General features: G+C 43.0%; 2 long non-coding RNA genes across 3 annotated transcripts; both read right to left on the bottom strand.

Moving 5' to 3' along the window:
* Positions 1–2,338: 2,338 nt before the first annotated feature.
* On the bottom strand, positions 2,339–6,108 carry LOC119294338. Its single transcript, XR_005143403.1, has 4 exons — positions 5,730–6,108; positions 4,476–4,555; positions 3,787–3,825; positions 2,339–2,436 (listed from the first exon to the last, which is right to left on the bottom strand). It is a non-coding gene; the product is annotated as an uncharacterized LOC119294338 (long non-coding RNA).
* A 2,848-nt stretch (positions 6,109–8,956) lies between these two features.
* LOC119294337 lies at positions 8,957–11,105 on the bottom strand. 2 transcript variants are annotated; one of them, XR_005143402.1, is made up of 4 exons: positions 11,042–11,105; positions 10,813–10,919; positions 9,879–9,929; positions 8,957–9,314 (listed from the first exon to the last, which is right to left on the bottom strand). It is a non-coding gene; the product is annotated as an uncharacterized LOC119294337 (long non-coding RNA). The 2 variants fall into 2 exon arrangements; XR_005143401.1 differs by having other exon boundaries at positions 9,240–9,929.

The raw sequence follows: 11,105 nt of genomic DNA, 5'->3' as shown, positions 1-11,105 counted from the left end.
AGCATCAGCCGCCTCGTTCTTCCTGCGATCTATGTGTTCCACTTGATAACCCTTGAAATGTCCAACCACAGCATCAACTTCACAGTGATAAGCCGCCATGAGCGGATCTTTGGAATCCCACTTGTCTGAAACCTGTTGAGCTACCAAATCTGAGTCGCCAAAGCACCTTACCCGGCTTAAGTTCATCTCTTTAGCCATCCGAAGACCGTGGAGTAAGGCCTCATACTCAGCTGCATTATTCGTATAGGGAAACATCAATCTTAGCACATAACAAAATTTATCACCTCGAGGGGAAGCCAAAACAACTCCAGCCCCCGAGCCTTCCAATTGCCTGGATCCATCAAAGTGAATTGTCCAGTATGTGTTATCTGGCTTCTCTTCAGGGGCCTGTAACTCTGTCCAATCGTTGATGAAATCCACTAGTGCTTGAGATTTGATAGCAGTGCGAGGCACATACTTTAAGCCATGAGGCCCAAGGTCAATAGCCAACTTGGCGACTCGTCCTGTAGCCTCTCTGTTCTGGATGATATCCCCCAAAGGAGCAGAACTGACCACAGTGCTGGGATGACCCAGAAAAAACTGCTTAAGCTCCCGGCTGGCCATGAATACCCCATAAACAAGCTTCTGCCAATGTGGATATCTTTGTTTGGACTCAATGAGCACCTCAGTGATGTAGTAAACCGGATGTTGAACCGGATATTCTTTACCAAACTCCTTTCGCTCCACCACAATAGCTACACTGATAGCGCGTGCATTAGCAGCCACATACAATAGCAACGTCTCTTTGTCAATGGGAGCAGCAAGGACCGGCGGCTCAGCCAATTGTCTCTTCAAATCCTCAAAGGCAACGTTAGCAGCATCACTCCAAACGAAGTCATCTGTCTTCTTCAACATTCGATATGATGATATGGCCTTCTCACCTAACCGGCTTATGAACCGGCTTAAAGCAGCAATACGACCCACCAATCGCTGAACATCATTGATGCACTTGGGTTTTGCCAGAGAGGTGATAGCCTTGATCTTCTCCGGGTTAGCCTCAATGCCTTTGTTAGAAACCAAAAAACCCAAAAGCTTACCTGCTGGCACACCAAAGACACACTTTGTCGGGTTAAGCATCATGTTGTACACCCAGAGATTATCAAAGTTCTCCTTAAGATCATCTATCAGTGTTTCCTTCTTTCTTGACTTCACCACAATATCATCTATGTAAGCATGCACATTACGGCCAATCTGAGTATGAAGGCAATTCTGCACGCATCGCTGATAAGTCGCCTGGGCACTCTTAAGCCCAAAAGGCATAGAAACATAGCAGAAGGCTCCAAAAGGAGTAATGAACACTGTCTTCTCCTGGTCCTTAACCGCCATCTTGATCTGATGATATCCAGAATAAGCATCCAGAAAACTCAAACGCTCACATCCCACCGTAGCATCAATAATTTGATCAATACGTGGAAGAGCAAAAGGATCACCCAGACAAGCCTTGTTTAAGCCCGTATAATCCACACACATACGCCTAGTGCCGTTCTTCTTGAGCACCAGCACCGGGTTAGCCAACCACTCTGCATGAAATACCTCATTGATAAACCCGACCACCAAGAGCCGGACCACCTCCTGTCCAATGGCCTCGCGCCTCTCTTCGTTAAACTGCCGAAGGAACTGCTTGACCGGCTTAAACTTTGGATCAATGTTGAGAGTGTGCTCAGCGAGTTCTCTCGGTACACCCGGCATGTCAGAAGGTTTCCATGCAAAGATGTCCCGATTCTCATGGATGAACTCGATGAGCGCGCTTTCCTATTTGGGATCCAGATTGGCACTAATACGGAACTGTTTAGATGAATTGTCAGGAAAAAAATCGACCATCTTGGTATCCTCTGCTGATTTAAACTTCATCTCCGACTCACGCTCTGTGGTGGGCTTCTTCAAAGATGTCATATCAGCCGGGTCAACATTGTCTTTATAGTATTTTAACTCTTCTGCGGCACAGACCGACTCAGCATAAGCCGCATCACCTTCCTTGCATTCTAGAGCCACCTTCCGACTGCCATGAACTGTAATGGTACCTTTATGACCCGACATCTTCAGCTGCAGATATACATAACACGGCCGCGCCATGAACTTGGCGTAAGCCGGCCGCCCAAATAGAGCGTGATTTGGGCTCCTGATCTTGACCACCTCAAAGGTTAACTTCTCGACCCTGGAATCATACTCAATTCCAAAGGCTACCTCCGGCTCAATCTTACCAACCGGGTATGCCGACTTACCAGGAACCACACCGTGAAGAACAGTATTGGACTGCTTAAGATTTTTATCTGTTAACCCCATACGACGAAAGGTCTCACACTACAACAAAAACAACCGATAGACACGCCCAATTTCATACCTAGCGACGTGTTATTTCATCTCTAGCCAACTATAGAGCCGTTTTAGTAAAGCGTCCTTGGAGCGTCTCCCCACGGACCGTCTCAAATAGATAGACACGTTTGGCAAGCGTGTCTTACATGGCAAGAGACGCTTTCTAGGGACGTTCAAAATCGTGTCTACATATAGAGACGTTGTGTTAGGCATGCTCAAAAATCGTGTTTACATGTAGAGACGTTATGTTAGGCATGCTCATATTACGTCTCTACTCATAGACACGTTTCGTTCGCCTCTTATACTCGTCTATGAATATACCATTTCATTCGCCTCTTATACTGATCTCTAAATATACATAAGAATATTTCTATAGATGGAATATTTTACTTCAAACATTTTTAATGTCATGGCTGCGCATGCAAATTGGTCAAATAATATTGTGATACGAAGGCATCATTCCATGTCATAGATTGCATTTGCAAACATTGGCAACCTCAGTAACAACATCCAATGCATTAATTAGCAGGAACAATGTCTCCACTGAAAGTATTTGGAGTTCACAGCTGAATAACATCAAACATTCATATGAAAAATAAATAAGAAAAGATCCTATAGACTGGAACTATTTTTCTCTATTAAGCTACAATCTATACATAATTTAGAATTTTTGTTCATTCAAAGAAATATTCATCAACTACTCCTGACTCCTCCAGTGCACTCCCTTTTCAAATCCTCAAGTACCCAGCCACTCCTAGCTTTTTTGATGCACTCACTTTTCAAATCCTCACTGCCCTGAAAAGGAGAATGAACAACATTTGCATGAACATATGTTTATACAGAAGTGTAAGATAAGAGATTCTTTGATAAAATTATAAGAATTGTATCCTACCAATGCTTTGTGGTTGTGCAGGAGGGGTTGGCTTAAGTATTTTTACCTAAAAAAAGAAAGATTCCAGGTAAATAACATATCACACATGTGCAAATTGGAGCATACCCAATGCTTGAATGGAAGCATACTTACATATGAGCGAGGCCAAGCAATAACAGAACTCATAGCATCCCTTACTGTTTGCAATTTTTCATATGGTCTAACTAGTTTCTCATTTCCTAGATATATACAGCCGCGAATAAGGACTGCAATATATTGCACTCCAAGCATGTTTCCTCCAACCACATATGTTTTCTCTTTACTCACTAAGGTTCCATTGGCCACGAGTTTGTCTTTGTTTCTCGAGTTCAACAAATACAACACGACTTCAACTTTATCCTATTTTTCAAGAAATGAAAATTTTGTTATTGATGAACCTGAGAAGATTTCATTTTACAGAAATAAGAACAATTTCAAAAATAATTAGATCAACTATCTATTAAACAATCATTGTCATTTAGACATCGAGCCTATATGTACCTGCTTAGTGACTTGGTGATGACCATGTAGCTTGGTGCATTGCTGTTTTGAGCATGAGCATTCTGCAATTAAATAGGAATACATGTGAAGGGAGACACATGATCAACTATAATAAAGAATGATAGTTTTGAAGAGTTCTGATACATGCAGTAAGTGAGCCTTATTCTACACGTACTTTCTGTCTGCACACTTTGCTATCAAATTAGATTAAGGTCTTATTAAAAAAATATTTATTGTGAAAACTAAGCATGAATGCAGCATGCAAACAAATGAAGTTCACGTCATGTAAATTTATACACTAAAAAGAGAGTTCACCTAATATTCAAGGGACAGGTGTTCCTCAACATCTATGCAAGGTTTCCACCAAAAAGAACATGTATGCAAGGTTGGTGTTTTATTAGTACTCATGTATCAATTCAAAAGTGATTAATTAGTTTCTTTGAATACGAGATCTCTTGGAGCAGCAATGATATGTGTGTGACTTAACTTTTGGTTCCATCGGGAAAAATCATGTTACTGTTGTATGCAATACAATTTTTTAGTACTTGGTTGAATCTGACATATGATCTGCTATTGGTGTCATGACAGTATTTGAAACATGCTTGTCAAAATGGGATTAGTGTTTCATAATGTCATTTACCTTGCACTTACATACAAAATTTGAAAACCTCTTGTACAATCATTGTCATTTAGATATGTAGCATATGTTTACCTTCTTAGGGACTTGGTGAGTCATAAACTTGGTTCAGGACCACCTTGTTGCACTGGAAGATTATTTTCAGCATGGGCATTCTGCAATTTAATAGGAAAAGATGTCATCATCATCATTGATAAAAAGCTGGACAAGTGCTTGCACGTAGGTTAAGATTACTTGGAGGGTATATATGAACCCAAACAGGTTATAGTTGCAAACCAAAAGGTTAACATTTCACAAATTTTTTACTTGATGATAAGATAGCTTTCCAATATTTGACTACTATAAGGGTTCAACCAATCCCAAAATTACTGGCAGGAGATAATTGATAACCGAGTACAGGTTAGTTGACACACCTTAGTGATCACACATTCATGTGTGTTACTAGTTACTCTGCTCCTGTGGCGGAGCGGGACAAAAATAAAAGGGGGGGACTTCATGTTAGAGCACACAATATGCATGAAAGGAGGTAATTAGAGATGACCAATTGACCATGTCATCAGTTAACAAATTGACCATGCCGATAAACACAATATAAGGAAAATATGTCATTTTTCACACAGTGACACAAAAGAATCAGATATGACAAGTTCGCACAAATCTGGGCACTGTGGTTAGTAAATTTTGGTGCTGCAACAAAAAAGACCACCCCTAATGACTGGGGAAAATTTTAGTCAACCAACTTGGACACACTGAACATATACCTAACCAAAACAAGGGTCCATGGCGAGTGTGCTATGACGTCGGATTCGGCTTGCACTGCCAGCATGAGTGAGATGTGTGCGGGCGGTGTGGCTTCAAACACAGAGAAGCCATAGGCGCTTGCGCGGCTCGCCGGTGTGGGGTGACTAGGACGCTGAGCTGCGGGCATGCCACATACATCCACTCCAACCGCCGGTTGTGAGCAGAGATGGAGGTCTGCAATTCAGAAATTAGGATAAGCTATCAGGTCATCGACAGCCGACGCCCAGCACTGACGGGGTCCTCTGCGAGGCAGACAACTTCATGGACGAGGCGACTTTTCTTTCTGAAATCGCTCTATCTGACGGTGGAATGGACCTAATCGACGATAATACACCTGCGACCCTCCGCCAGTGCTCTGCTCCTACCATGGAGCAGAGCTCCTGCGGCTTGCAACCAGATAGCAAAACCTTTACACCGATTAAGCCACAAGAAATCAAATTACACCATCAGATTGGGATCGATGAATTTGAGCAATTTTTGGACCAATACATGAGAGATCACAACACAATGTTCAGGAGCAATACGAACCTGGGGCGCAGCTACCCTAGGCAGGATGGCTGTACTTCTGTGCTTGCTCTGCTTAATCCACCTGCAGGTTGAAGTCAAAGTTGCTCGTTGCAGCAGATGATTCCTTCAACCTACCCGCCGAATCGACGCCGTTGTCCCCATCGCACACTCCGGCCGGTCGACTCCGTCGTCCCCCAACCTCCACGACCTCCAATCGCCCGCCCGCCTGCTGAATCTCCGTCAACCCGCCCACTAGGCCAATCGACTGCGATGCACATCAGCGACCAGTGGATTGGAGGGATCCCATCAGATTGATTAGGGTGGATTTGGAGGTTGAAGAGGATAAGTGGAGAGATGGCGGCGTGGTTGAGGAGAAGTGGAGAGAGGGCGGCGTGGCGAAGTATACATTACGGGGGGATTTTTTTCTCAATAATAATAGCGCTGGCGCGCTATATCTTTGGCGGCAAATGGAAAACAGGAGCGCCAAATGTTAAAAAAATTACCTCCCAATAAAATGTGGGAAACTTAATTTGGAAAAAGCATATTTATTTATGTTATATACACAACCAAACAGAACAGGGCCATTCGTCGCTTGATTTATTATTAATTTCTGCATAAATTATGAAATGATTTTTCCTAAAAAATTAAAATTCCATTGTATCATTTTGTGCAATGTGATTCTTGTGTATAAAGGCATCTCCAGCACTGACCCCTAAACAAACATTGTACTTGTCCGCGGAGATACGGTTGTCAGTCATCCGCGCACACATGTGGCTGTCCTGACCTGCCGCACCTCAGTGGTCGTCCGTGTCATCGTTGTCGTTGGAGTAGCCCTTCCAGCAATGACAGGGCGGGGAGGGGGGGGAGGGGGATGGGCAGTCATGTCCGGCCGCCGTCTGGTGCTCGCAGAGGAGCCGCTCCACTTCTGCCACCAGGGTGGTGAGCGAACACTCGTGGGCACATGCCTCCACGAGGTCGGGCTCCGCACAGAACTAGGTTGGTGCCTCCTCGGACATGGCAAACACGGAGCGACGCCCCCAACGATTTGCCGCTCCCGCCTACCTGGTCGCCCCCTTCTTGGTTAACACTCGCAACGGCCATTGAGGTAGTGGAGGAGGCGACTGCATGCCTTTGCGATCGCAGTCAACACCTCCTCTTTGACGGCCGTGATGCGCCAATCGTGGCGGCTTTGTGGATCGACTGTAACATTGTGTGGGGGACTGCTGCTCTGCATTGACGCGGCAAAGAAACATCGATGGCGGCTCTTGCTTAATGCACTCGGTAGCACGACGACAAGGGCGGCTCCTCCTTCATGTGTGCTGGTGGTGGCACTGGACCATGACCCCAGAGTGACCACTCCATCATCAGCTCCATCTAACGGGCGTACTCAGCGTCCGTGATGCAGTGTGCTGTGAACAGCGTTGTAACCGCACTTAAATAGGCACAACCAGACCAAGTGAAGGAGCGGGAAGCCATGTGAAGTCGGCTTCAATGTGGCGCATCGGCTGGAGTAGGCTTCTCAGGCGGCGCCTGGTTTGCGATCGATTTGTGGGGAAGCGGATAAATGGATTGTCTACCGATGGAAGGTGTACCGTGTTGGATGGCGAATTGCATCAGAATCGTTCACTCTAGACAGGTGTGGGCGATTTAGGTTCGGCCTTGGAGATGCCCTGATATGTGCAATGGGAGGGGTTCAGGCCATTTGCCAATGAGGTGGAGCGGGGCGACACAAAGAGCTAGCTGAAAATGGGAATCAATAAGGTGTCCCTGACCGCATGGTCGCCCTCGACTCACACACGTACATGCCTTCATATGACCATCCAATCACCCTCCTTCCACTAAAACTCTAACAAGTCGGTTTGATTTACAACCATCATCTTCGAAACCGGTCGCATTGCACCCTCAATTTACCACATGGTTTGAAAGATAACAGTTGACTCAGTTTTGGGCTAGTCAACCGGTTTTGACTGAGTCAAATCTGACTAGGCAGCCAACTCAGCAGCACACGTACACATAATTGGTATTTCAATTTAGTTTTTTAATATTTTTGGTAAGAACGATTGAAATTTTCTAGAATGCTAGTCATCATATGGTTGTCCTTGTGTCGAAATTCCAAAAGTATTTGGAAACTCTTTTCGGTTCAATTTTTTGGTCAAATAGGGGCTGAATTGGTTTTCAATTTAATTTTTTATTCGCTTTGGACAAAACAATTGAAATTTTCCCATAATACTACTCATCATATGGTTGTCCTTGTGTCAAAATTTCATAATTTTATGTTCACTTTTTTTTGGGTTCATCTCTTGGCCAAACAGGGGCTGAATTGGTTTTTCAATTATATCTTTCAATCGGTTCGGCAAGAACGATTGAAAATTCCCCAGAATACTGATCATCATATGGTTGTCCTTGTGTAAAAATTTCATAATTTTCTGGACACTTTGTTTTTTGGTTCAAATTCTAGTCCAAATTTTGGCTGAAAATGAAGAATGACTGATTCTCTCAAATGGTGACTCCAAATTTGATGAAAATTTCACAGAATACTAGTAATCATATGGTTGTCCTTGTGTCAAAATTTCATCAAATCCTGGACCTTTTCTTTTGTTCAAAATTTGGCAGCTGGATCAACAACAAAGAACATCTTTGATTATGTGCATGTCGATCACCATTGACTTTCCTTCTACACATACCTTTAAGTCATAATGCTATGTACAACAGCCGAGAAACAATATGGACAATGATACACTCACCACAAAAATGAACAGAAGGAAACTTAACGCTGAACACATAAGACGGTGTAGGCATGCTAAACATGGACTAAGCCATATTTTCCAGCAAGACAAGGACCATGGCAGCATGAACTTCAAGATAAGTCCAGCTACCATCATCACAGACGGTGAGATTACTATTGGAGATAGATTCTTGGAAACAGCCATTCCTAACTTCCACTAGATTCTTGGAAACAACATGCAAAGCATAAAAAATAATGTAACCTTGTCTAGTGTCTTGCACAATTCACAACCAAGTACACTTGGGTTGTGCCCTGAAGTAGTACGAAAAAAAGACAGCAACCATAAACTTTATAAATCATTCTGACAGTGTGCTCCTAAACTACTACTAAAACCATAACTAAAATTGCATCTGCATGCAAAGAACCACACCAGCAAAGAGCTTCCACCAATAGTTCAGCCTGAATTGTTCTGAATGCTGAATTTCCTGCTGGCCGCCTGCGAAGAACCAAAAGCACAATGCTCTAATCTGTTTCATCTGATGATTCTTCATCACCCATGTCAAAAAGGTCACGAGGCCTGACTTCCACTACTACATTCCATAATTCAGCTTTTGGATCTTGAACATAGAAAACCTGCTGCACTTGGGAAGAAAATACAAAAGGATCATCCTCTAACTGATCTCCTGTGTGTATTTCCCGAGACTTGTTCACAAGAATGAACCCAAACTCATCCTCTAGCTTTATTTCGGCAACTTACACAAGGACAGATAATTCTATCACTAGCTGGAACATCATGGAAGGCAAAAGACAGAAATTGCCCGACACCATCTTTGTAAGCAACACTAGTTCTTGGTTGACTCATCCAACCTCGATCCATCGCCCTTTGATATGTCAAAGTAATGAAAGAAAAAAAACATGTCGGCGTATAATTTTACATGTGTTATTTAAGAGATGAAAGTTGGTTTAAATCTTTTTGCAAGAAAAGCATGGAATGCATACATGTTGCAATTGAAAGATTTGATCCTACCATATTTCATTAACCTTGCATTCAAAAACTTAAAAGGAAAGGTGGCATTGGTAGGTTTTAACTAGCATGCAAAGACGCCACTCAGTTCAATACAATTGCACATGCTGCCATGTTTCTCCTCCTAATACCAACTCCGGCTACATCGAAAGGAAACACACACACACACACGACATGAACAAACAAAAATATAAAACAAGACACATGAATGATATTATGTATGCAGGGCCTTTAATTATCTAGAAAAACTTTTTCTTTCCAATCGCTGTAGGGACTTCTTTCCTTCTGCAAAAGTACTAATATTGTTGACTATGTAAGTATCTAAACTGAGCATAAAAACCATATAATATGGTACTTTCTTTTACTCTGTCTTTCATTCGTAGAGAGGGAAATGTTTGTGCACATCTGTGTGCAAAGCTACCTCCTCATACTGGAGAGTGCGGCGTTTGGATGCTCCAGTTCAGCTAGCCACCTGTATTCAAATTGATTGCTGTCGTCAATCTGAGTAATAGAAGCTAGCTCTACTGATTGTCAAAAATGGTACTTGTTTGAACTTCTATATTATGTTTTGGCCCTTAAAAGTTTCATGATTCAGTTTAGAGGAGATAAGCAGTTCAGATCAGAGGAGATGAAAAGCTCGGTGCTTTGTGTGTTATATTTGGTTCAGTTCAAACTAGATCAGTGGTCAAATTTCATTCTTAGATTAGTAATTTTGTTGGTAGTCATTTCTTGTGGAGTTGATTCCCTAGGGCCATAAACTAACTGGTTGTGCTCAGGCTTGGATAAGTTGACACGAGCACGACTTCTTCAATTCTACACTCCATGGTTCAGAGAACGACAATCCTGAATGGGCTAGCTGTACCAAAATGAAGACTGAGCATACACCGAATTCTCTCTAGCCTTCAAAATATTCAATAAACATCAATCTGTAGCAATTCACAGGCGTACTTGCTAGTTACATACTACAGACTAACCTTATCCTTTTTCCTTTTTTATATTAATTCCAAATTTAAGCTTTCTCAGTATGATAATTCTAATGACAAGTTTGTTTAATTATCTATCTACAAGCAAAACTCGGGTGGTGGAAGTACAAATTGCAATTTGGACTAAATAAAGAATCTGATAAGACATCGTTGAACAAGAAACAGTGAACACATGTGATTATCTAATACCAGATTGAAAGTTAAGACTAATTTAACACCCTAACACATCAACAAAAATATTAACCATTGACTGCTGCATTATACCATTAGTGTCAGATGCAGACATGAACATCGACTATAGGCTATCCTGATTTTCGAACTTTTATGGTGGTTTCTGAAATTAAACAAGGGAATCGATTGATTACCACTTACTCGGCTATGTGTTAGACGAGAAGCTACCGGCGACGTTGCTGAAATTACTGAACCCGACGCATGTACAACATTGCCGACGGTGGCGCCCCTGATCCCTTCTCCATGCCCTGATGCAACAGGGTACGAGAGGCTGTCAGCTCATACGACTAAGTTGCAACGGAGTGGGGCAATAGATTAAGCCCCGCTGCGGTGGAGATTTGCGGCGGGGAAGGGGGGCTAGGCTGCTCACGGATGCAGGAGGTGCTGGCACGGCGGCGCCATAGTCGGAGGAATGGCAGCCCGCCGCGGTGGAG

The sequence above is a fragment of the Triticum dicoccoides genome, chromosome 4B, assembly GCF_002162155.2.
Source record: "Triticum dicoccoides isolate Atlit2015 ecotype Zavitan chromosome 4B, WEW_v2.0, whole genome shotgun sequence".
Classification (NCBI taxonomy): domain Eukaryota; kingdom Viridiplantae; phylum Streptophyta; class Magnoliopsida; order Poales; family Poaceae; genus Triticum; species Triticum dicoccoides.
This window is presented reverse-complemented; position numbering and strand designations above follow the sequence as displayed.